The following is a 23,707-nucleotide window of genomic DNA, read 5'->3' as shown; positions in this document are numbered from 1 at the left end:
CCTTAAGGGATTTTTTTTTCTCAAAAAAGGCAAGAAAAGAAGGATCTCTGTAATCTGTGAGTGTGGTCTAGTAGTCTAGGGTTTTCATGTTGGAACTCACCAAAACAAACCATTTAACTGTGTCTTCAAAAGTTCACACTGTAACAGTTTTAAGTGATTTAAACAGATAATATTACTGGATTTATTAAGGGAAATATACCCTTTTGTAAAGACAACAATTCAAACACTATTTTGATGAATGTAATTGAATTGTTCATTGTATCAGAATTCTGTTGTTCTGCCTCAAATATAGCAGTGAAGGATGTTTCGAGCTCCATCCCTCATTTGGATGACTTGTAATTGACCTTGAAAATCTGACAACTAACTGTTAAATAATTTTTGTGGAAAATATGATTTCATTTTCTCCTATTTTCACAAAATTTGCCTAGAACACCAGTTTGTAATAATTTGCTGTTCTTTCTAAGAACAAAATTTTGCGGTGTAAATGGTTAAATATAATTCAGTTTGCCATTAGAGGAAGCTAATATTTCTCACCTCAAAATACTTCACATGGTAGCCATCATGGATTTTTGTTTGTATCAGTTGCTCCTGGGGGCAGTACTTCTCCAGTGCGACCCACAGACCCCCTCCATAGCATAGTGATGGCATTTTCAAAACCTGAAACAGCTGTTCTTATTCTAACTCCATGAAGCTGCCTTCCTCAATTCCTTACCTGGGGTCTAAGGATCTCCATTTTTAATGACTTTCCTGGGAAATGCTTTGTTGTTGCTTAAACTTTATTTATTTATTTTATATGGGTGTTTTACCTGCATGTATGTCTGTGTACCACTTGCATGTCTGGTGGGTGCCCATGGAGATCAGAAGAGGGTGGTGGTAGGTTCCCTGGAACTAGAATTACAGACTGCTGTGAACTGCTGTTGGGTTCTGGGAAGTGAACCCACATCCTCTGGAAGGGCAGCAAAAAGAACATCTCTCCAGCCCCACTAGGAGATTCTTCTTCTTCTTCTTTTTTTTTTTTTTCAAGACAGGGTTTCTCCGCATAGTTTTGGTGCCTGTCCTGGATCTGACTCTGTAGACCAGGCTGGCCTCAAACTCACAGATACCCGCCTGCCTCTGCCTACCGAGTGCTGGGATTAAAGGCATGTGCCACCGCTGCCCGGCTTAGGAGATTCTTATGCACACTTAACATCTAAACTTTTTGTAAACCTCCAATTAGTCTCTCTTTAAATGGCATGTGATTTTTATATTTTATAATATAAAAATAGCTTATCTGGAGCTATCTTTAAACCACATTTTTCCTCTGGGATACCTTGGACCAAATAAGAATTGAAGGGTAAAGAATAAGGATAAAAAAGGGCCTATATATCAAGTACTTGGTATGAATTGTTACAGAACTTCTTGTAGATCCTGGCCTGGCTTAAGTGCTAGAGAACTTTATAGATCATTTCAGAACTTCTTGTAGATCCTGGCCTGGTTTAGGTCCCAGAGAGCTGGCATCCAGCAGTCTACAACTGAAGAATTAGGGAGGAATCCAGGCAGTGTTCATTCTTGCATCGTGCTAGGGCTTCACCAAGCCCCCAGCAGAGCCAGACATCCCAAGGATGCTTCCAGCGGTCCAGTGCATAGTCTGTTTGTTTCCACTGTGACCAAGGATACTGTGTACAAGCACTCCTAGATACGGGTGTGACAGGAACCAAAAATGCAACCAGACGCTGTGACCTCTGACAACACACCTTGTCAAACTGGTCTGCATAGAGCTAGGCTTTTGTGTAGCATGCTTCCTTTTTCCTAAAAAGATAATTCTGCCTTGAAAATTTTTTTAAAATTTAAACTCACCAGTTAAAATAGTTCACATGTGGCTATACTATAGGGCAGCTCAGATACTAGACCATTTCTTCCATCATCTCAGAACACTAGGAAACGGCCATGATAGACGACCTCCAGCTGCCTCTGTCCCTACATTCCTAAAGCTGGATTGCTATCTTCCCCTCTAATAATCCCACTACATTCTGAACAGTGTTATTTGTACCTGCTGATAAACCAAATCGACTGTGATTTAGAACCATGCCCTACCCACCCCCAAGATTTTCCTGAGCAAATGAATCTGAATCACCGAGTGAGCCTCCACTCAACTTCAGTTCCAGACAAGTCTATGAAAAGTGTCATCTATTCAAGTGCTTCAATTTGTGCTGGGGAAGAAAACCCAATTATTGAAAATAAGGAAAATGTGGAGCAGTAGAGCCTCCATAAAATAGTGTCAGTAAACGGGTTGATGGCAAAATTACAACAAGGGGAGAAACAAGAAGAATGGAAAACAAATGGTACCCTCTCAAGTTGTCACCTATAAGGTGACACATATAAGGTTGTCACATATAAGGATGAGAGGAAAGGAACAAGAATGACGTTAGTTAGGGATAGGAGAGGGATGGTGGGCACACGAACACGGAACAGGGCCAGGGAGGCAGTCCTCAAACAGAAACACCATCCTCACTTCTCCCAAGAGCATCCTGGAGTCCAAGGCATCTACCTATTTATGCATCAGAAAGAAGGAAACTGTATGTGAAGAATAATTATTTTCCACACGACAAGCCGCTGTGGAAAGATGCAGCATGGGATGGCAACAAGTATCTATTAAGCACCAAGAACGTGCTAGGCACTGTGCTAGACCCTAGCAATCACGGGAGATAGGATGGGTGCATGGCTACCTTCCTAACACACCCCTTCTAATAAGAGCCACAGATCAATAAACAGGCATTTCCACTGCCACATAATGGGGCTACAGTAAAAAACAGTACAGGACATTGAGTATTTAAAGTCTCAAATAGTCCTAGAAAACGGAGGGAAGCCTTCTTGTTGGAACTGAAGCCTATGTTGAGTGCAAAGACTAAACAGGCATGCCAGCCAAGAAAAGAGGGAGGAGGGGAGATGATGGAAAGGAGCTGGAGAGAAGAGAGATACCCACGCAAATGCCTGGGGAGAGTAGAGAGCTTGGAGGGGACCTTTTGCATACCTTACAGTCTCCAAGGGAGAAGCAGTGAGATCTGAGTTGTCACTACAAAGAAAAGCCCTCTGTATATACTTCCTGAAAATGCAAAAGAAGGTCTCAGATCTCACCTTGTTTTTTTTCCCCTCACCCTGTCTCCTGTTCCTTGAACCGGAAGTGGAACCCAAACAGAATCTACTGTTCAGCTAACTCATGGGAGAAGTACAGAGTGGCCAGATGACAGACTGTTTGGGTTAAGACCCCAACTCTACCCTGAGAAGCTGTCAGACATGGGGCAAGTTGATACATCCATTTCCTCACCTAGAATAAAAGCAACGATACCGTTTACTTCATAAGGTTTTGGAGAAATCCAGTGAGCAAACACTTGTCTAAGCGGAATACAACAGTGTTCGACACATAGGAAGCACTCTGAAGAGGCTCTTATTCTATTACCAAAGGCTCTTGGTAGCTTGTGTGAGAATATTATTCACTGTACATTTATACAGAACACTGCACACAAACCGATTCCACCTGAGCCAAGGCTAAGGAGATTTAAAAGAAAAGAAAAGAAAACCTAGCCAATTTTCTGTGTGTTCTATAAGATGTTAGATTTATCAAAATAAAGACATCCCTAGGACAGTCAGGAAATGTTTAGGTCCCTATAAAAAAATGACTACAATAACAACAATGGGTAAAGAAAGAATGCTTATGAATTTGGGAGGGGAGGATGCATAGGACAAGTAGGAGGCAGAAAAAAAGGAGGGAGGAAATCACGTGATTACATTTTAATTGAATCAAAAGAAAACTTACCCAAAAAAGTTACTTTTTTTGTTTGTTTTTGTTTTTTAGAGACAGGGTTTCTCTGTGTAGTTTTGGTGCCTGTCCTAGATCTCGCTCTACAGACCAGGCTGGCCTCAAACTCACAGACATCTGCTTGGCTCTGCCTCCTGAGTGCTGGGATTAAAGGCATACGCCACCACCGCCCGGCTACTTTTTTTTTTTTTTTTTTAAATGTGAGAACAAGCCAGGCATGGTTGTCCATGCCTTTAATCCCAGCTCTTAGGAGGCAGAGGCAGGTAGATTTCAGTGATGGGGAGGCCATTTTAGTCCCCAGAATTTCTGCACAGCCAGGGCTATAACGTTAGATCCTGTCTCAAAAACAAAATGTAATAAATGAAAAAAAAATCTTAAGGCAAAAACTATTTAAATACAGCTAATGGTAAATTTCCAAGATGACATTCTTTTAAAGCTTTAATAAGGAACTTCTTTACATGAAGTACAATGGCGGCACTTCCTGCTCGTCTTCATGTCGCCACAGGCAGAAATTTAACCATTGCTCACAGTTTTCCACTGCATTTGGATAGTCTACAACTGATATTGGTCTTCTGTCCCGCCCACGCTATACCACAGGCTTTTCCGAGTCTCTCCATTTTTCAACAAAGATACCAAGGCTCAAAAGTCATGTGACTTACCTAGCCAAATGCATGAGTTCTAGAATGAGACTAAACTCCAGGCCTTTTTGTGGAGTCTAGGTTTATATTATGATACCCGGTCCTTAAAAAAAAAAAAAAAAAACCCTCATCCCCATAAGTTGTTTTTTTTAAAAAAAAAAAAAAACAACACTGTAAGACATATGATACCCACTGAAAAATGTTAGTTCTTATCTCAGAATTAAGATTTTTATGAGGGGAGATAAAGAAGTGGCTCAGCAATTTGGAGCACTTGTTATTGCAGAGGGCCCAGGTTCGAGTCTCAGCACCCCTATGCTGGCTCACAGCCATCCATACCTGCAGTTCCGGAGGATTCGATGCCCTCTTCCGACTTCCACAGGCACCAGGCATTCCTGCGGTGCACATACATACATGCAGGCAAAATACCTCCCTCACACACAAAAAGTTAAGTAAAATTTTTAAAGATTTTTGTGGAATACTTGTGCAAATAAATGTTCTATAAGAAAAATACATTTGGAAAATCCCAAGATAAGCTGAGGTAAATTTGGTTGTTTTTTTTTTTTTTATTATTATTATAAGGTCTTTAAGACACAACAGAGGGGTCCGTTGTGTGGCACATACCTGTAATACCAGCACCTGGGAGCCTGAGGCAGGAGGATCTTGTGAGGTCAATGTCAGCTTGGGCTACGCAGCAAGTCCATGGCATCCTGTCTAATGGAGACTTTGGAGACTTCATTTCAGACAAAACCATAACTGTACTGAGACCAATGATAATCAAAGTGAAGGTGCTGTCTTGCAGCAATTTCCAAATCACAACTGCCCATAGACCTTTTTTCTTTCTCTCTAAAAATACCTCAGTAGGACCAGTGTCCCTCAGAACTAAACCTAGGGTAATAACGCATGAGAAATATGCAGATTAATGGATAATGCTCATGGTCCAAGTTCACCAGGGACAAATGGTTTACAATTTGCTAGGAAAGCCCTCTGACCGTTCCGAGCAGAAACATAAAAAGGAACTTGCAGTCATTGTTCTTAATCTTAAATTTGCTTGAGATGGGGAAGCTGAGAACAACCTTGTAAACATATGTCACCGTGTAAAGTAGGAAGTGGCCACTGGTGCAGCTGCTGACTGCTCTGCAGCCTCGTTCAGAGGGAGAGCTGCAAGGCACCTTATGGGAAAGCGTGCATGTGTGTGTGTGTGTGTGTGTGTGTGTGTGTGTGTGTGTGTGTGTGTACACACACTCTTACAACCTCAAGGTCACCAGGTTCACAAAGCAGAATGTCCTGGATTTGAAGTTCGAAATCAAATCTATCAAATATCACATTTCACGTTCAAAACGTGAAGTGCAGCAATTGCAAGGTCTGGAAACTCACTGGGAGGAAAAAATAAACCCCTTTCTTTCTAAATGATGCCCTGGTTCTACCACAACCAGCAGCGTGAGAATGATCAGTCAGACAGAATCTAATCAGCCTGACGCTGTCAAACTGGATGATGTAATTGGGTTTAATATCAAGGGACATTTCATTCTGGGCCCAATTATATCAATTTCAGGAGATAGGGGACCAAGTAACTTCTTCAATCACCTTCTCATTTCCAAAAGGAGAAAGTTGAATTAGACCACTGCCCAGGAGTCTCTCCGAACTAAAGCTCAGTACATTGAAAAGATGTGAGTTCATAGACCTCTTAGGTTTGTTAGCTCCCCTAAGGAAATAGAAGCCTCCCTGGGTGGGCAGGAGCACCACTGTAAAAAAGGTAGCAACAAAGGCAACTAATTTGGGAGGTTAGCCATTGCCCTCAGGTATCTAGCCTCTAGCCTGTGTAATGTTACTAAAGTCAAGAAGGCTTGAAATATTAAGTGTGAGTCCAGACTGCCTGGAAATAAAGAGAGTCATCAACTAGCTATATTCCTCCATTTTCAGGGCCAAAGGTCCAGAGGTAGAGTACCTCTTGCAGGTCAGAAGTGCCAAATACAGATGTGCGGATGCCTTCCTCCACAGGTGTGCAATGCCTGACTGAGATCCTAACTACCGACTCTGGAAATTAGGAGGGCCTCTTGCCTACCAGAGCCTATGCCTGCCTCTTGAGGTAAAACCTGTTCATAGTTTCACCCATGCGCCATTGCCTTCAGCAGCCTGAACCACCTCAGTTAAAATGGGCTTGGGAAGCCAAACCAAGAGACTAGAATCAGAGTCTTGAATCAGAAAATCAGGAAGCTGTATTGCTATTTTTGTTTTTACTTTTAACTTTCACGACAAGCCTCGCTTCTGAAAAACTCGGAGGTTACAATCTTCGTTTCCTTCCCCACATTTTGGGACTCTTTTGAGAGGTAAACAATGTGTAGTACCTTAAAGATTGCCACTCCTGATGTAAAGCCCCTCATGATAATTGGCGTCAAGACTGGCTGTGTTGACCAACCAGAGCTGAGGGTTCTCAAATATTTAGTTGACTTAAGAGTCTAGATTTGGCCCATGGGAGCAGCACAGACCTGGCCGTCATCATGGCCTCAGGTGGCAGCAAAAGAAGTGTAGTACTTCCTCCACAATTGATGGCTTCCGGCAGGGGTGCTGGAGGGGAAGGACTCAGTTCTACCGAAGGGGCTGGCCACTGAGAGTTTGACCATCTTCCAGTGACTATATAGGTAACACAAATTGGACTTGTTTGTTTTTTTTTTTCTTATTTTTTGTTCTTATTTTTATTTTTACTTTTTTTGAGAGGGGTGGTTCATGAAGGACAGACGTGGAAGGACTGAGAAGTGAGTGTGATCAGGGTGCATGATGTGAAATTTCCAGAGAATCAATAAAAATATTATGTTGAAAAAAAAAAGTCTAGATTTGCCTGTGCAAATGATGCTGATCACAGAAGTAGCAGTGTGGCTCCCTCTATGTCTGTTCTTAGGAGAGATGTTGACATGACTTGAGATTCTCCCAGGACAAGTGTGAAGACACCACTGTGTGGAGCAGAGTGAGCTCCCATAGAAGGGATGCCATATTTGAAGCATGCTAATCTGTCCCATGTACCTGACCTTGCAGCATTCCATGCCTTTGCATCTCCTACACAAAAGGAGTTGTTCAGTATTCTAGACTGCCACACTATATTCTTCGTAAATCATAACTCTGTCCATGACAGGAATTTTAGGTTCTTTGAACTCTTACCATTGGAAGATAGCAGCACTTACTGTCCTACATATATATAGGATTCTGAACGCTTCCTTAGAAGTTGGGACTGTCCTGTCATAGATTAGACTCACTAAGGTGAAGTCTGAGACTCCTCCCTGACCAGCATCCTTTAAGGCTAACAGAGCTGGAAGTTAGAATACTGTCATCTAAAACCTCTTAGAAATGTCACACACAGCAGGGACCATGCATGTAAGAGGCAGAGAGAGGGTTGAGCCTGGTGTGAAGTTAGAACATCAATCCTATACATGTTCACAGCCACATCTTTGTTATAAGCCACAAGTAATGGGGTGTTTCCCAATGAGATGGAAAGAAACCCCTCATGACATACACCAGACACCCACTTACTCCATTTCACACAAGACAATCTCATCTCAGAATGGTGGCAACTTAAGTCAGCTCTTCTTGCTAATCATATTACGTACACATGCATGTGCATGCATTCACACACACACACAGAGAGAGAGAGAGAGAGAGAGAGAGAGAGAGAGAGAGAGAGAGTAAATAATAAAGTAAATCTTAAAATATAGGCTGAACAGTCAATGTAGTAAATTTGCACTCTGTTCTCTCCTCCTAACTTACAGTTTCTTTCCTTCCTCCTCCCACAAACCAGAGGTGTGACTAGCAACAATTCTCCTTCATGGGAAATTAGTGATCAACCTTGCTTATCTCTAGAGTCATCCAGCACTCAGTGGCTCATACCAAAGAATGAGCAAGCAACACATATGGCAGTAACTGTAAAGAAATCAGTATTCCTCTATACACACACACACACACACACACACACACACACACACACACACACACACACACACGAGATGGTCACATACAGAAAGAGTTTTGTCTGCATTTGTCCTTAGCATATCAGCTACTGATTTTCTTTTCTACTTGAGCTTGTAGCTTCCTTCATTGAGATTCTGAAAAGCTTACTAAAGGGAGATGTTTAACTACAAAGGCTTTGAAACAAACTGGAAAGAAGTATTTTTGGCTTCCTGGCATGTCTGAAAACAAACAAAAAAAAGTGCTTCAGATTAAAACAGGGAAAATAGAATTTTATCATTGATCTTGTGGTTTTAGGCTTTGTGTCTGAGTGAATCATTACTCTTAGCCAGACTTTGGATCTCTTATCTTTGGGGAGGATGGAGGATGTTTTTAAGGATTCTCCTATGTTATAGCATTCCTAAGTCTAAATTATTTTCTTCCGCTGTATTTCAAAGTCCAGTGCAGAAGCAGAAAGGTGACTCCAGGAAAAATCAATAGTACTGTTTATGCCAAACACCATAAAAACTACTAGAACAACAAAGTGATAAGATCTTTCAGTCCTTGGGTGCCATGATTCATTCTTTAGTCATCTGTTACACAAACAGTATAGAGCACATGGTCAAAGCACCATCTCCTCTCTCAATGAATACACCTGACTGGTTCTATTCTGACATATGAAAGTGATGTCATTAGAAGGGTAACAATCTATGTTCTTTCCCCAGTCTTGGAATCTACTATCCCTCAGTCATCTAACTTTCCCCATCTTCTCCCCCAACCCAGCCTGTCACTTCCCCATCCCCATTATCAACAGGGTAATGCTGTAGCATCCTCAAAGGGCTTCCTTGCCTCATGATCCCTGGGTTCTCTTACTTCAGTTACAGATGCCTCGTCTCTTATAGGATGGGCAAGTGATGATTAGAGGAACTCTCGGACAATAAAATCCTAACTGAAAATGTCAGAAAACAGTCGATATTATACTCCTAAGAGTGAAAAGTGTGGGCTGGTGAGATAGATCTATAAAAATGGGTGGGTAAAAGGGCTTGGCACACAAGCCTGACAACTTGGGTTCAATCCCTGGATCTCACAGTATTAAGGAGAAAACTAACTCCCATCCTCCATGAACACACATCAAATACATCCAATAATAATACGCAAAAATTGAAAAGATGGGGGCCCACCAGAGGATTTGGAGAGAGGTGAAAATAGTTTAAATACAATATCCATGTACAAAACTCTAAAAGTAAAATTAAATTATAAAAACTGAAAAGAAAATTAAAGAGTCAAAAGTAGGTGTTCTTAAGAAGGAAGAGGGGGCAGTGGTGAGGCAGTTACACACTTTTGCAGTGCAGACCCTTCATGGAATTACTCCTCTCCCGTAGACTTGAACATTCTCATACTGAACTTTGAGTAAAACGCCGTGGACTACTGAACTGCTGCTCAGATCTCACTGTGTGTGTGCGTGTGTGTGTGTGTGTGTGTGTGTGTGTGTGTGTGTGTGTGTGTGTGTGTCTGCCTGCCTCCTGAGAACCTGTAGGTCAACGCTACTTGCTCAGACATTGAGTGTCTGAATCAGAGGGTCTGCAATAGGCCTCAGCTTTGGCCTGTCTCATAGGTTCTCAGTTGACGTGGATGCTGCCAATCGTGGGCCCAGAGTTTGAGATCTGTTATCCTTAGTACAGTGAAATGAAATGGGCAAATGTTATTTCCAGGTTATTTTTAGTTATTTCGAAAAGCTTACTTAAAATATGTCTTTATACCTTAATTTATAGTTCTACATATTAGTGACGCTACTGTCACCTGACTGGGACAACTCTGCTTCACAAAAGGAGACAACAAAGTCGATATGTCTCCCAGTGAGGTCCACAGGTCACTTGTACTAGAACTCTCTGACATTCCAAGCAAGACCTCTGAGCTGTATCCAAGAGCATTGGAAACTGGAATCCCTCTGCCAGACTGTTAGAATGTATCTATTAAATGTGTTTCTTATTCATGCCAGGTTAGGAAAACTACTGCCATAGATTTAGATCCAAAAACCTGCCTAATATAATTTACTAAACTTTGTTGTTCAAAGTAAGAGTGGATATCTTCAGCAGAATGTGGCTCTCCTCTTTCTTTCTATAAGATAACCATTCACTTATTTGTGTATTCATTCAACATTTACTGAGCCCTTACTACGTGTTTACATCTGGAAATACAATGAGAATGAAATACATGTTTTTTTACTCCTATAAACAATTAACTTCTAGTTGGAGGAATAGAACTAAACAAATAAGCAAAATTGGAAAGTGCTGTAAACATTACACACAGAATGATACAGTCTAAAGACTGAAGATACAAGGACTCTTTTGATGTAGACAAAGAAAGGGATTTTAGGTGGGTGGAATCAAAACATGACTAATGATGAGTCCGGAGCACTAAGCGCCAACCAAATGCTATGAATCCTAGATCAGAGTTTGAAATTTGGAATTGAAGCAATTGACACTGAAGCCATTATGATAAGGAGTACTATGGTCTGGTCTGCAGTTCAGAGCTCATTTTTTTTTAATGCTACAAGCATAAATTGTAGGCAAGTGAGAGTAAGGCAAAGAGATTGGCAAGGGTTGTGGAGATGGTTAGTTGGTAAAGTGACATGCAAGCATAAGAATCTGAATTGAGATCCACAGACGTGATTATAATCCCAGGGCCAGGGGAACAGATAAAAGCAAGTCACCAGGAACTTGGTGCCCAGCCTGTCTCACAGAATCTGTGAGCTCTGGAGTCAGTGAGAGACCCTGTCTCAGAAAATAAGGTAGAGACTGACTGAGTAAGACACCCAGTGCTAACCTCTGGTCTCCATATGCATGAGCATACACACGCACATGCCCCTGTACACATGTCACATGTTTACACACGTACACAGACACTAAAATTAAACATAAATAATTAAATAAATGAAAGACTAGCTGAAGGCTGTTGTAGTCTAGATAAGCGATGGATAAAGCTTGAACCAGAGGAGTCGAGGAGGAAGAAGCAGCAAAGAGTTTTCTCATTTATTGGATGTAGAGAACAAAACGGGAAAGCAGAGTAGAGGAGCATGCTTGTAATCCTAGCACTCAGTATGTTCAGGAAGGAAGACTGTGAGTTCGAGGCCAGCCTGAGCTACACAGAAAAATCTTGTCTCTAAAACAAAATGAAAGAAAAGAGGTGAGGGGCATGAGGGATAGAATATTAATATGAATGATTATCAAATACTTTTAATTACATGCTAATTTCACTAATTTACAATTATATCTGGACTCCACATAGATGACCAACAGTAAATGTGACATTACTAATTTTTATAACTTAATGACAGATTAATTTAAGATTCTTGCTGTATAGATCAGGTGGTCCCAGGACTCTTTATCTCTCTGCCTCAGTCTATCCAATGCTGGGATTACAGGTGTGAGCCACCATGCCCTGCTTGAGGTGGCCATATCATTATGTGCAGTTGATACATCTGACTGCACTGTGGAAAATTAGGGCAGTTTATGTCTATATGAGATCTTTGTATATCCACAGAGACCCTCAATTTCCTGCACAAGTATCTGTGTATGTATAGAGAGAGGCATGAGAGAGTGGGCAGTGTATTTAGTGAACGTGCAGAAGCCCGAGGGGGGTGCTGAGACTCCCTTCCCTATTCCTTGGAGGCAGAGTCTCTCACTGAATCTGGAGCTATGCTAGTAACCAGCCAGCTACAGCAACCCTCCGATCTCCATCTCCCAGAGTTCTGGGGTTGCAGGTGCATGCACTCATGCCAAGCATTAATATGAGTGCTGTGGATTCAAATCCACATCTTCATGCTTACACAGAAAGCATTCCTACTAAGGCCCCTCTCCAACCCTGCTACATGAATCTGGTACCATTCTAGTGAACGCCTAAGAATAATATTAGTGAAATATGTTGATATTATCATGAATCTGCACCTTTGTTTGCCCCGGGTTGGTGAAAACTAGGCCAAGTGAAGGCTGAATACTGTCATGAACTTTCAGACATAGACTTAAGCTCCATGTCATGAGAGATCCGTAATCCCAGCCTTGCAGGAGAATAGGATGGTTTATTTCCATCTCAGAACTTTGTATACTCTCAGAGATCCCCAATTTCCTATACAATTATCTAAGTGTTTGTTGTGTGTTTGTATGGAGCAGGGCATGAGAGAGGATGGAGTGTATTTGGTGTGTGTACAGAAGCCAAAGGCTAGCCTGAGCTACATAGCACAACTGTCTCAAAAAAACCCACAAAAAAATTCCTAATAATTAAAAAATGAAATGCGCCGGGTGGTGGTGGCACACGCCTTTAATCCCAGCACCTGGGAGGCAGAGCCAGGCGGATCTCTGTGAGTTTGAGGCCAGCCTGGGCTACCAAGTGAGTTCCAGGAAAGGCGCAAAGCTACACAGAGAAACCCTGTCTCGAAAAACCAAAAATAAATAAATAAATAAATAATGAAATAATGAAATGCAGTAGGAGAGCTGTTACAGTACAGAGTTATGGTACAAAAGATAATGCCTATGGGATTTAGTTGCCTAAAATTGATATCAATACATATCTATCTTGACTAATTTTCTTCACCGGGACTGTGATAAAGGGAAGGAGTAAGGCTCATAGACAGTCTACTGAGAGCTAGTGATGGGCATTTCTGTTGACTAATCTGATTGTCTCACCACTGTTTGAAGTAGGACTTTTTGCATTTTTGCTCATGCCAAGTAAGGTTGATTATGTGAATGACAGTTCAAAAATAATTTTAAATATACAAGGAGAGAGAAGGAGCTAGGCCTTCAGCAAGTCTACGTTGGGGAAACTTTGAAGGAGGCCGTTGTGACAGAGCCTGAGCTGACATAAAATATGCAAAATCCTTACTCTCGGCAATTCTACCTGAAAATAGCTGTTCTCAAAGAATTGCTTCCGTGCTTGTACCAAGAATCACGTAGGTAGATGTTCCCTGCAGCCTTGTTAGCAGTCAGTGGAGAAAGGCTAATCAAACTATTGGGTATCTGTATCACAGACTATTCCTGCACAGTTACCAAGACAAAGAGAAACCCAGTATATACACCAGCATGTCCAGTACACCAGGCTGTGTAGGCTTTGTTATCAGATACATGTCTCTGTGCACACAGAGGTGAGAACATGCATAGGAAAGGCCCTGCAAAGTTAAGCAGGGGTTAGCCTTGCAAGGGAGGACAGGGGACTGACTATAAGAGGTCATGAGAAATTCTACCTCCTCTTGTAAAGCTGTATCCAGAAATGAGTCAGAGCTTATTTGTATAACTGAAAACACTTACTTGTTTGTTAGTAAAGAAGAGGGGAGAGATCTGCCCAATGTGGAGCCTCAGGTCACCTGATTGCTCAGCACTGCTCCTCCTTCTGCAATGCCCCTCCCTCTGCAATGCCCCTCCCTCTGTACTGCAGGCTCCTCCCTCTGCACTGCACTGCCCCTCCCTCTGCACTGCAGGCTCCTCCCTCTGCACTGCACGCTCCTCTCTCTGCACTGCACAGCTCCTCCCTCTGCACTGCACTGCTCCTCCCTCTGCACTGCACGCTCCTCCCTCTGCACTGCACTGCTCCTCCCTCTGCACTGCAGGCTCCTCCCTCTGCACTGCACTGCCCCTCCCTCTGCACTGCACTGCTCCTCCCTCTGCACTGCACAGCTCCTCCCTCTGCACTGCACTGCCCCTCCCTCTGCACTACACTGCCCCTCCCTCTGCACTGCACACTCCTCCCTCTGCACTGCACACCTCCTCCCTCTGCACTGCTCTGCTCCTCCCTCTGCACTGTACTGCCCTTCCTTCTGCACTGCACTCCTCCTCCCTCTGCACTGTACTGCCCTTCCCTCTGCACTGTACTGCTCCTCCCTCTGCACTGCTCTGCTCCTCCCTCTGCACTGCACAGCCCCTTCCTGTGCACTGCACAGCTCCTCCCTCTGCACTGCACTGCTCCTCCCTCTGCACTGCACTGCTCCTCCCTTGGCACTGCAAGCCCCTCCCTCTGCACTGCACTGCCCCTCCCTCTGCACTGCACTGCCTCTCCCTCTGCACTGCACTGCTCCTCCCTCTGCGCTGCACTACTCCTCCCTCTGCACTGCGCAGCTCCTCCCTCTGCACTGCAAGCCCCTCCCTCTGCACTGCACAGCTCCTCCCTCTGCACTGCACTGCCCCTCCCTCTGCACTGCACTGCTCCTCCCTCTGCACTGCACAGCTCCTCCCTCTGCACTGCACTGCCCTTCCCTCTACACTGCAGGCTCCTCCCTCTGCACTGCACTGCTCCTCCCTCTGCACTGCACTGCTCCTCGGTATTCTCATCTCCTCTCTTCAGTGTCTTCCCTGGCATTCTCTTCTCTAGGTCTTGACTTGTAATCTGGCCTCTTGTGGTATCTTTTGACTCAGGGCCCCTCCTTTCTACAGCGGTAAACTCCTGGACAGAGCAATGACAACAGCAGCCATTCATATTAGAAGTAACAAACACTTTTTAATTGAGTCCATTCTCCTTGTCCAGTCTGCCTCTGTGATTAACTCTTAACTGTACTAGTTTCTTGTCCCTTCATCTACCTCTCTTTGGAACTGCACCCAAAATACCCACTTTGTCCAGGCCTGGAGGGAGGCTCTAGATGGTCCTTCTGGTCCTTTTGCCAATGCCTCTGGTGCTTTGCCTGGTCTGATGATCTCCTCCATCCCAGTTAAAACTCCACAGTTGTAGTAGGAGTAAACAGCCTTCCTGGATAAACCACTAGTCAGGCAAATTCTCTTAGTAGGCATTTTCTCTTTCTTTATTCAAAAAAAAAAAAAGATGTATCACTTAGAGGACTGAGGCAGGTGGATCTCTGAGTTCGAGTCAGTTCGGTCTACAGATTGAGTTCCAGGATAGCCAGAGCTACATAGAAAAATCCTGCCTCAAAACAAATGCAAATGTGTCAAAGTTGAGCTTGTTGAAGTAGAAAAGGATACTCAACTAGAATAGACACAAGGTGTACTTTTTTTCATAGACAGGATTTCTTGTTTCTCTGTTTAGCTCCATTGTTTTATTTAGCTTACTAGTTACAAACCCTCAAAAATTGGAAGATGTCATGGGAAGACCTTGGCTTATTGTTCACATATTTATCCCAGTAGTGGCCTCCCACAATAACCAGGCACATGTCTTGTGAGCTCCACAGGCACACACTGTCAGCCTATTAGTCAAAGCATGCTCTGGCCCAACTGCTCCAGACAGTCTAGATGTCTATTTCTGCCTCAGTTTTAAGCACTCTCTAGAATGTTACCACTACAACACAAGATTTATTCCTTTTCTGTATGTGGATGCTATATTTGCAGATTAGATCAATGTTCTTCATAAAGTGTTCTCAAAGGATTTCTAAGCTTTTATTATTCCCTCAAAAATAAAATTGTCCATCAGATTTCTAAACTTGAAAGTGCTTTTTGTTATAAGTACTCTTTTTTATTATTTTATTTTATTTTTTCTTAACTTTTATTTTATTATGTATACAGTGTTCTGTCTGCATGTGTGCCTGCAGGCCAGAAGAGGGCATCAGATGTCATTATAGATGGTTGTTAGCCACCATGTGGTTGCTGGGAATTGAACTCAGAACCTCTGGAAGAGCAGCCAGTGCTCTTAACCTCTGAGCCATCTCTCCAGCCCCATAAATATGCTTTTTTTAAATTTTTATTTTATTTTATTTTACAATATAATTTAATTCTACACATAAGCTATGGATTCCCTTGTTCTCCTCCCTCCCGCCCCCCCCCCCACCTTCCCCCCAGCCCACTCCCCATTCCCATCTCCTCCAGGGCAAAGACTCCCCCGAGGATCGAGATCAACCTGGTAGACTCAGTCCAGGCAGGTCCAGTCCCCCTCCTCCCAGGCCGAGCCAAGCGATCGTGCATAGGCCCCAGGTTTCAAACAGCCAACTCATACAATGAGCACAGGACCCAGTCCCACTGCCTGGATGCCTCCCAAACAGATCAAGCCAATCAACTGTCTCACCTATTCAGAGGGCCTGATCCAGTTGGGGGCCCCTCAGCCATTAAAACAGTTTTTTGTGTGTGTGTTTGTGTGTTGTATGTGAAGTATGTACACATGTGTTTATAGGCATACATGTTTCTGTACACAGGCAGAGGCCAGATGAAGCTATCAGCTATCCTGCTCTATTCCTTTGAGATGATACCTCTCACTGAATCTGGCTAGAGTTGAACTGACAGCCAGCAATTTCCAGCATCTTCTCTTCCTCTGCAGGGGCACACAGTCACACCTATTTTTTTTTTTCCCTGTGGTCACTGGGGATTTAAACGCAGGTCTTTGTGCTTGCACAACAAACACCAAAACACACTGAGCTGTCTACCTGGCCCTAAAACAACTTTTCACATTAGAAGAGAAGACATTGAGTTTCTGTCTTCCCCCCAAATAAGTTCATAGAGCAGCAAAACAATGCTGTGTCATTGACAAGTATCTAACAAAGAATCCATCTTATAGATGGACTTTCTTTCTTCCTAAAGTATCTAAATAGTTATTATTTTTTAAATGTGAAACATTAGCTAATTAATATTTAACAAGCTTTTTTAAAGAGTAAGATGCAAAATCAGTCATCTCTTAAATTCCTGCAAAATTTGAAATTCATATTATTTTATGTATTGAAAATAAAATCGCTAGCGAAAATATTTTTCCTTTATAGTGATATATAATTAAATAGCCAACAAAGTTGTTATTGGGAAAGGAATTTTCTAAGAATTAAAGCGGGAGAGAGCTGTCAAGATGGATCATCAGGTAAAAGTATTTGCCCTCAAGTCTAAAGAGGTGAGTTCAGTACCTGAGAACTACATCATCCAGTACCTACATGGTGTAAGAGAGATCCTGCGAACTCCTGCGAGCTGTTCTCTGACTTCCACATGTGTGAGATGACATATTCACACAAGTAAATAAGTATTGAATATTAAAAATAAATTAAAAAACAATAATCGGACACTGTGGGTGTTAAAGTCATGGGTAAGTGGAGGGGTTGAAGATGTGACTGCGGATTGGCTTCCTTTAAGAATCACTTCACGCTCTCCCTCTGCACCTCCATCTTAACTTGGCAGTGACTACCTATGTGACACTGATGTTTCAGTATTACTTTTCTTTCCATTTTAATGGGCTCTTCTAAGCTGGTTATCAATTTCTTGGCACTTTGCTTTCAAATCAAAAGCTTTCTTACTAATATAGTTCCCGTGTTCCGTGTTCAACTAACCTGGTTTGCAAAGTTTCCCATGCACTACAGTTGACAAGTCCTTTGAAGATAAGAACAGAAGACACTAAATTAAGGCAAGCAAAAATATTGTAAAACCAGGCTAGCTAACGCTAAGGTGCAGGGGTTTCAAGACCTTACCACTGAAGGCTGCTGAGTATGTTCTCAATGTTTTAAAAGTGCTTTTAGATACCCAGCATGACCTACCTATGTACCTATAGTCTGTATAATGGTTTATAATCTATCAAATAAAATCATAAAAGGGAATATCTGCTTTTCAAGCTACTTATCTCAATAAGATGCTATATTTCTTTATAAATTAATACATGCTTATTAGAGATGTTCATGCTCATACAGATGGGACTTTTTTTTTTTTTTTTTTGGTTTTTCGAGACAGGGTTTCTCTGTGTAGCTTTGCACCTGTCCTAGAACTCACTCTATAGACCAGGCTGGCCTCGAACTCCCGAGTGCTGGGATTAAAGGCGTGCACCACCACCGCCCAGCTTAGATATTCTTTCTATGAACCACTCAGGTGCTTATGAAAATTTTTTCTGGTGTGCTTAAAAGTCAAGAATGTGAATGTGGTATCTGATTGTTTCAGTATATACGAGGGTGGGTTTACAGAGAATTAAACTTTCAATTCTTAGTCACTTCTAAAATTTTCTACCATTAGAACCAGGAGTAAGCATAATTGATCTGGGAAAAAAGATTCTCTTTTTCTATTTATACATTTTAATCTCATACATAAGATACCCTGCATTACTATCATCTGAGATCACCCTGAAGGGCAGGGCCAGAGAACACTGAACTACCTCAGACTCGTGGAAGGCTTTTCCCATTCATTTCCTTTTGACAAAATGGCCCCGGTGTCCCTCCCAGCCAGCCGTGCTATAGCAGAGGCAGAGGACATGTGCAAGATCTTTTCTGAACTTTTGAAAGGATAAAAAAAAAAAGTTGGATGAGAGTGGCAACTTCTTAGATTCTTGAAAGCTATTTCCACGTTCTAGAACGTTCTGTATTACTCTTAATCTTTTTCCTAACATAGACACATTTATTTCTCTTCAATTTTTGTTATCACTTGCTAGAGTTCCTATCTGATTTATCAAGATGTCCATCATCTCCTCGTCTCCTCTTGAAGCTTTGAGTCCAGTCCCCTCCCATGTGCTCCTTCATCTAAGTTGGACAAATGAGAGTTGGGGTAGGGCATGAGGGACCTTACTAACACATTTGTTGACTCTCCAGGATACCAGTGCCCCCATTCAGTTTTATTCCTATGAAAAGCAGGAGAACATTCTGGGTCTGGTGGGGGATGGTGGTAGTCTGACTTTTTTTGTCAAATAGCTTTGAGGTGAAAAACCTTAGAAAACACTCTAAAGTTCACAAAGACACATAGCTAAGTGGTAGATTCATTAAGGTTAGGGGTCAGAAACAAATCAGCCCAATTATTATTGGCTGACATGCTTTTCTTGCTAGGATTGGTTGGTGATCAAAGATGGTGATTAATTCCATGTGTCGATGTCTACCCTCAGCTTCCTGATATAAAAAACAGTTGATGAGTGGGTATGCACCCTGAGGATTTAAAATAGAGGTGACTGGCTCTTTTTCATATGTAAAAGTTTAGATTTGTGATTCTTCTAAGATTCTTATAAGATTACCTTTTGAGATAAATAATAAAATGATTGGTCCTTTCTTGGTAGTCACAAAATGCAGCCTGTCAGCAAAAGAACTGGCTGAGAAAAACACCTTGCTTGCTCACACTCTGTTAATCTATAACAAGTTCCTTGGACATGAATGTATGTGGGCTCTTGGGACAACTTCTTTTTCACCTGTAATATGCAAAATGTTCAATAATGTTACGGATATGGAAAACATTCTGTTCTTTACTTGTATTCATTGTAATCATTTACTTGAAGACTAGAATTTAACCACATTGTAATTTTTATATTGCTTGAAAGATTTTGCTGAGGTATATAAGGTGTAAGGGAAAAAATTAAGTGAGGTAGAAGGAAAATATCAAGAATGAAAGAAGGAAAACACCAGAAAAGATGTAGAGGAAAAAAATTAAAATACAGAAAAATAAAGAAAAAGTCAGAAAGGGAAAAAAAGAAAAGAAAAGCAGGAGAACACAGCAGAAAGGGCAGAGACACAACAAGAAAGTGACCGTGGTTCATCTCCACTTCATTGCTTACCAACTTAGAACTTGGACAGTTTTCAACACTAAATGGAAACTAAATGATAGCATATACCCCAAGGCTGTTATAAGACATAAGTAAAACTATGTATGTACAATGCCTAACAGGGTTCCTGGTTAAAATTGAGGAATAAATTCTAACTCTGACATTTCCTGCCAATGCATTATATATCTTTATTTCACTATAATTCAATGTCTATACCCTTCCTAACACAAGAAAACATTTTTGAGAATCTCAAATATTAGTTATGTTTCATAAAGTCTGTAAGATTGAGATATCAGAGTCAGCCAAATATATTGAGGTTAGTCTACTTGTTTCTTTGCCCCCAGGGAAACAAAGAGGCTTTGCTTTAGAATCGTTTTTCATACATGCAAATGAATTTTTGCAGTATTTGAAAGTGACCATAGACTTTGCAAGCAAAACATTTCACCGCTACTTCCTAGTGCACAGGAGGATGTTAGTATGATGGGGAGTAGGAACAGTTAACAGTTAGTTATCTTAGTGCCTTCTCCTCATTAAGTCTTACAGTTCATTTTTAACCATGTCCCAATGGCCATCTTTATTTCAAACCCAGTCTGTTCCTCCTCGTTGTCTCTAAGTCCTGCCCTCCTCTGGCCTTGATGCACTCTCAGGCAAGCCCTGTCCCACTGGCTCACAAGGTTGCCAGCAACTGAAACTCACCTGCTTCTGTTCCAAGTTCAACGGAAAAGCAAGCACACCCTTCCAAAATGACTCATTGGCTATTACAACCAATGGACAGCAAGTGGATAAGAGACAAGCAGAACAGGAAGTGTCTACAATAGATGCTTCTTCAGAAAGGCCCACCAGCCTGGGTACAGGTAGACAGGCCTAGAGGTTTCTAAGTACACCCTCCCTCAGTGCTTCCAATTCAAAAGATTTGACATTGCCTAGTCTTTGTCTGTAACTTCTCACTTCCAGTCCTTAGTTCACTCACATGTGGAAATGGTTCCTGCTTGCCAAAATCTTTTCTGTGAAATATAAGTCACAGATGGTTAATAAACATTTTCAAATGTAGTCAACGGTCTATTAATATTCATTCACAGCAGTTTATTCTCTTTGGCTACAAATCACTTACTTATTAAAATAGCAAAAACATCTTTTCATCTGCCTAATAATGTAATATTTATGTTCTAGTGAAAGAGGCATTTCAAATTAATAAGCACAGTTGTGAGTCATATAATATCATGTCAGTCAACACAAGACTGCATGGACCACAAGGTCCTATAAGATTATTTGTTAAGACAAAGTGTTGATCAGTTTGAGTCAGTCCCTTAGATACTTTCAAACTGATAGAATGCTGTGTATTTGTCAAAGGTTGTTCAGACATCTTTTATTGGCAAGGTAGGTTTTAGATAATTTTAAAAATGTGAGCAGACAGAAGCAAGAGCTAAATTAGCAAAATTATATTCAATTTGTTCATGTGAGAAGCAAAAAGATTACTACTCTTTTAAATTATTTAATTCTACTTTTGATTGTATGAGTGTGTGTGCACATGTGTGTGAATGCAAGTGTGAAATCAGGCTCCAGTGGAGTCTAGAAGAGGCTGTTAGATCCCCTGGAACTGGAGATACAGGTAGTTTTGAGTTGCCCTGAGGTAGGTGTTGGGAACTAGACTCAACTTATCTGCAAGAACAGTACATACTGCAAACCACCGAACCCCAAGATTAATATTCCTAATAAAGACATCATAGAAGTGGGTAAGAACAAGCAAATGTTATGTAAAACACAGACAAAGAAGTGAATAGATTAAAGGACTTTAAAGGAACATAGCTATAAATAGGGGAAATTGCACCAATGTTTAAATGGATATAAAATGAACACATTTGCCAAGATGGCATTCTCTTTCCCTCTCAAAAAAGTCACCCCAAAGCAAGGAAGATAAGAGACGCAAACTCCATATTGATGAAAACTAAGCGCCACAACAACTTAAAGCATAAACTATCAAGCCAGAGGGTAAATGGAGATTTGGGCAACAGGAAAAGAGTCAAATCAAGCAGGGAAGGGACAGAGGCAACTGTATAACTCCCCCATTGGCCAGCAGAACTTTTTAGGCAGTAGCTGAGACATGCCAGCCAATGTTTAACCACAAGTTCTCAAGAAAAACTAATAACAGTCAGAGGCAGCAAGGGAGCTGGTGCCTGTGTGCTGGTGTTCATGTAGTAAATGTTACCAGTAGAAAGGAAGAAGAGCACAAGACATACAAATAATGAAATCAATAACGTTTGCTTGAAATCCCCTATTCCCAGTTGTATCTGGTGGCCAATCTATTGATGTAATCAATGAGTGAGAACAACATCCACCTAATTGGTGACTGATCTTTTCAGTTAATCAGTAAGCAAACATAAGGTAATAAAGTCACCTGTGAGAACTTCATTCATTTGTGAATAGGTGAGTGGGTGTTTTGGTGGATTAGAAAATAACTAAGGGGCTGGAGAGATGGCTCAGAGGTTAAGAGCACTGACTGCTCTTCCAAAGGTCCTGAGTTCAATTCCCAGCAACCACATGGTGGCTCACAACCATCTACAATGAGATCTGGTGCCCTCTTCTGGCCTCCAAGGACACATGTAGCCAGAATACTATATACATAATAAATAAATAAATAAATAAATAAATAAATCTTTTTAAAAAAAAGAAAATAACTAAGTATTTGTCTAAGTACTAGAAAAGTTTCCTTGAGGTTATGTTGTTCCTAATATGATAACTAGAGAAGAGGCATACTTAAGTCTAAACTGCATTGCCAGCATTTTCTCTATCACTTTCTCAAAATTAAGAGTCAAGAAAATAATGAGTGAAGCCTGGTGCTTTCAATTTCTATGAAAAAAAAAAACATGTGCTTATATGGTCCAATTCCAGTCTACCATGGTCAGGTTATTAATGCAGAATTAGCGAGAATGCCAGTCACACTCAGTTACACAGTATTTCCACGTTTCACTGTGTATATCACAATTTATATGACAGTGTATGTGAATTAAATGTATTTAACTATTATATATTTCCTCAGAAATTGTTGTCTGATCTATCTCTGCTGTGTTCCTAATACCTGGGACAGAACTTAGCATATTGTAGGCATTCTACGAAGATTTATTAAATGAAAAATAAAACATTGAACTTACCTGCCAGACATTACCCTTAGTGTTTTATATATGTTGGGCCATAATATCCCACAGAACCCTATAAGGTGGCATCATTGTTAACTTCATTTTATAAATGTAAACAGGAAGTAATTGATCCAAGCTAGGATTTAACCCCGTGCACTTCAGTTCCACATTCTTTGCCACGAAAGCTTCTCTTATTATATCAGAATCATATTGCTGGCAAAGAGAAATCCCAGGATGAGTGTGATATTGCAGAATTTAAAAGCAACAGAGCTGGGTGTGTTGGCACATTCCTTTAATCCTAGCTAGGATTCAGGGACAAGTGAATCTCTGTGAGTCCCAGGCCAGCCTAGTCTATACAACAAGATCCTGTCTCAAAAATCAAAATAAAATAAAAAGCAACAACATCATATTAGAAGACTTGAACAGAGACAATATACTTTGACTGACAGATGTCATGCATTTGCATCAAAATGCACAAAACTACATGCAATTTAGTAGCCATTGCTAGGTGGTGGGAATATGGGCAATTCATTCTTTAATGTCCTTAATATCTACACTATAACTTTAACAATGTATATGATTTACTTATGGGATGACTTAATGGGCTTCCACATTTAAAAACATAGCCTAAACAAAATATAATTTGTTAAAAGTTCAAAGAGCTTCTCAAAAACAAGTGTGTTGCTAGTGAGAATAGATATGAATACTAGATCTCTTTGGTCTAAAACACAAACCCAGTGAAAAAAATAAAGTATTTTTGTAAACTCATGAATAATGTGGTATACAGTTGATGTGGAATTGTT

At 41.2% G+C, this 23,707-nt stretch overlaps 1 protein-coding gene across 1 annotated transcript in view; it reads left to right on the top strand.

Moving 5' to 3' along the window:
- The window catches only part of Fyb1 (FYN binding protein 1), an 81,755-nt gene that overhangs the window by 14,349 nt on the left and 43,699 nt on the right, over positions 1-23,707 (top strand). The gene's annotated exons all lie outside the window — the stretch shown is intronic.

Source organism: Peromyscus eremicus, chromosome 11, assembly GCF_949786415.1.
Source record: "Peromyscus eremicus chromosome 11, PerEre_H2_v1, whole genome shotgun sequence".
Classification (NCBI taxonomy): domain Eukaryota; kingdom Metazoa; phylum Chordata; class Mammalia; order Rodentia; family Cricetidae; genus Peromyscus; species Peromyscus eremicus.
This window is presented reverse-complemented; position numbering and strand designations above follow the sequence as displayed.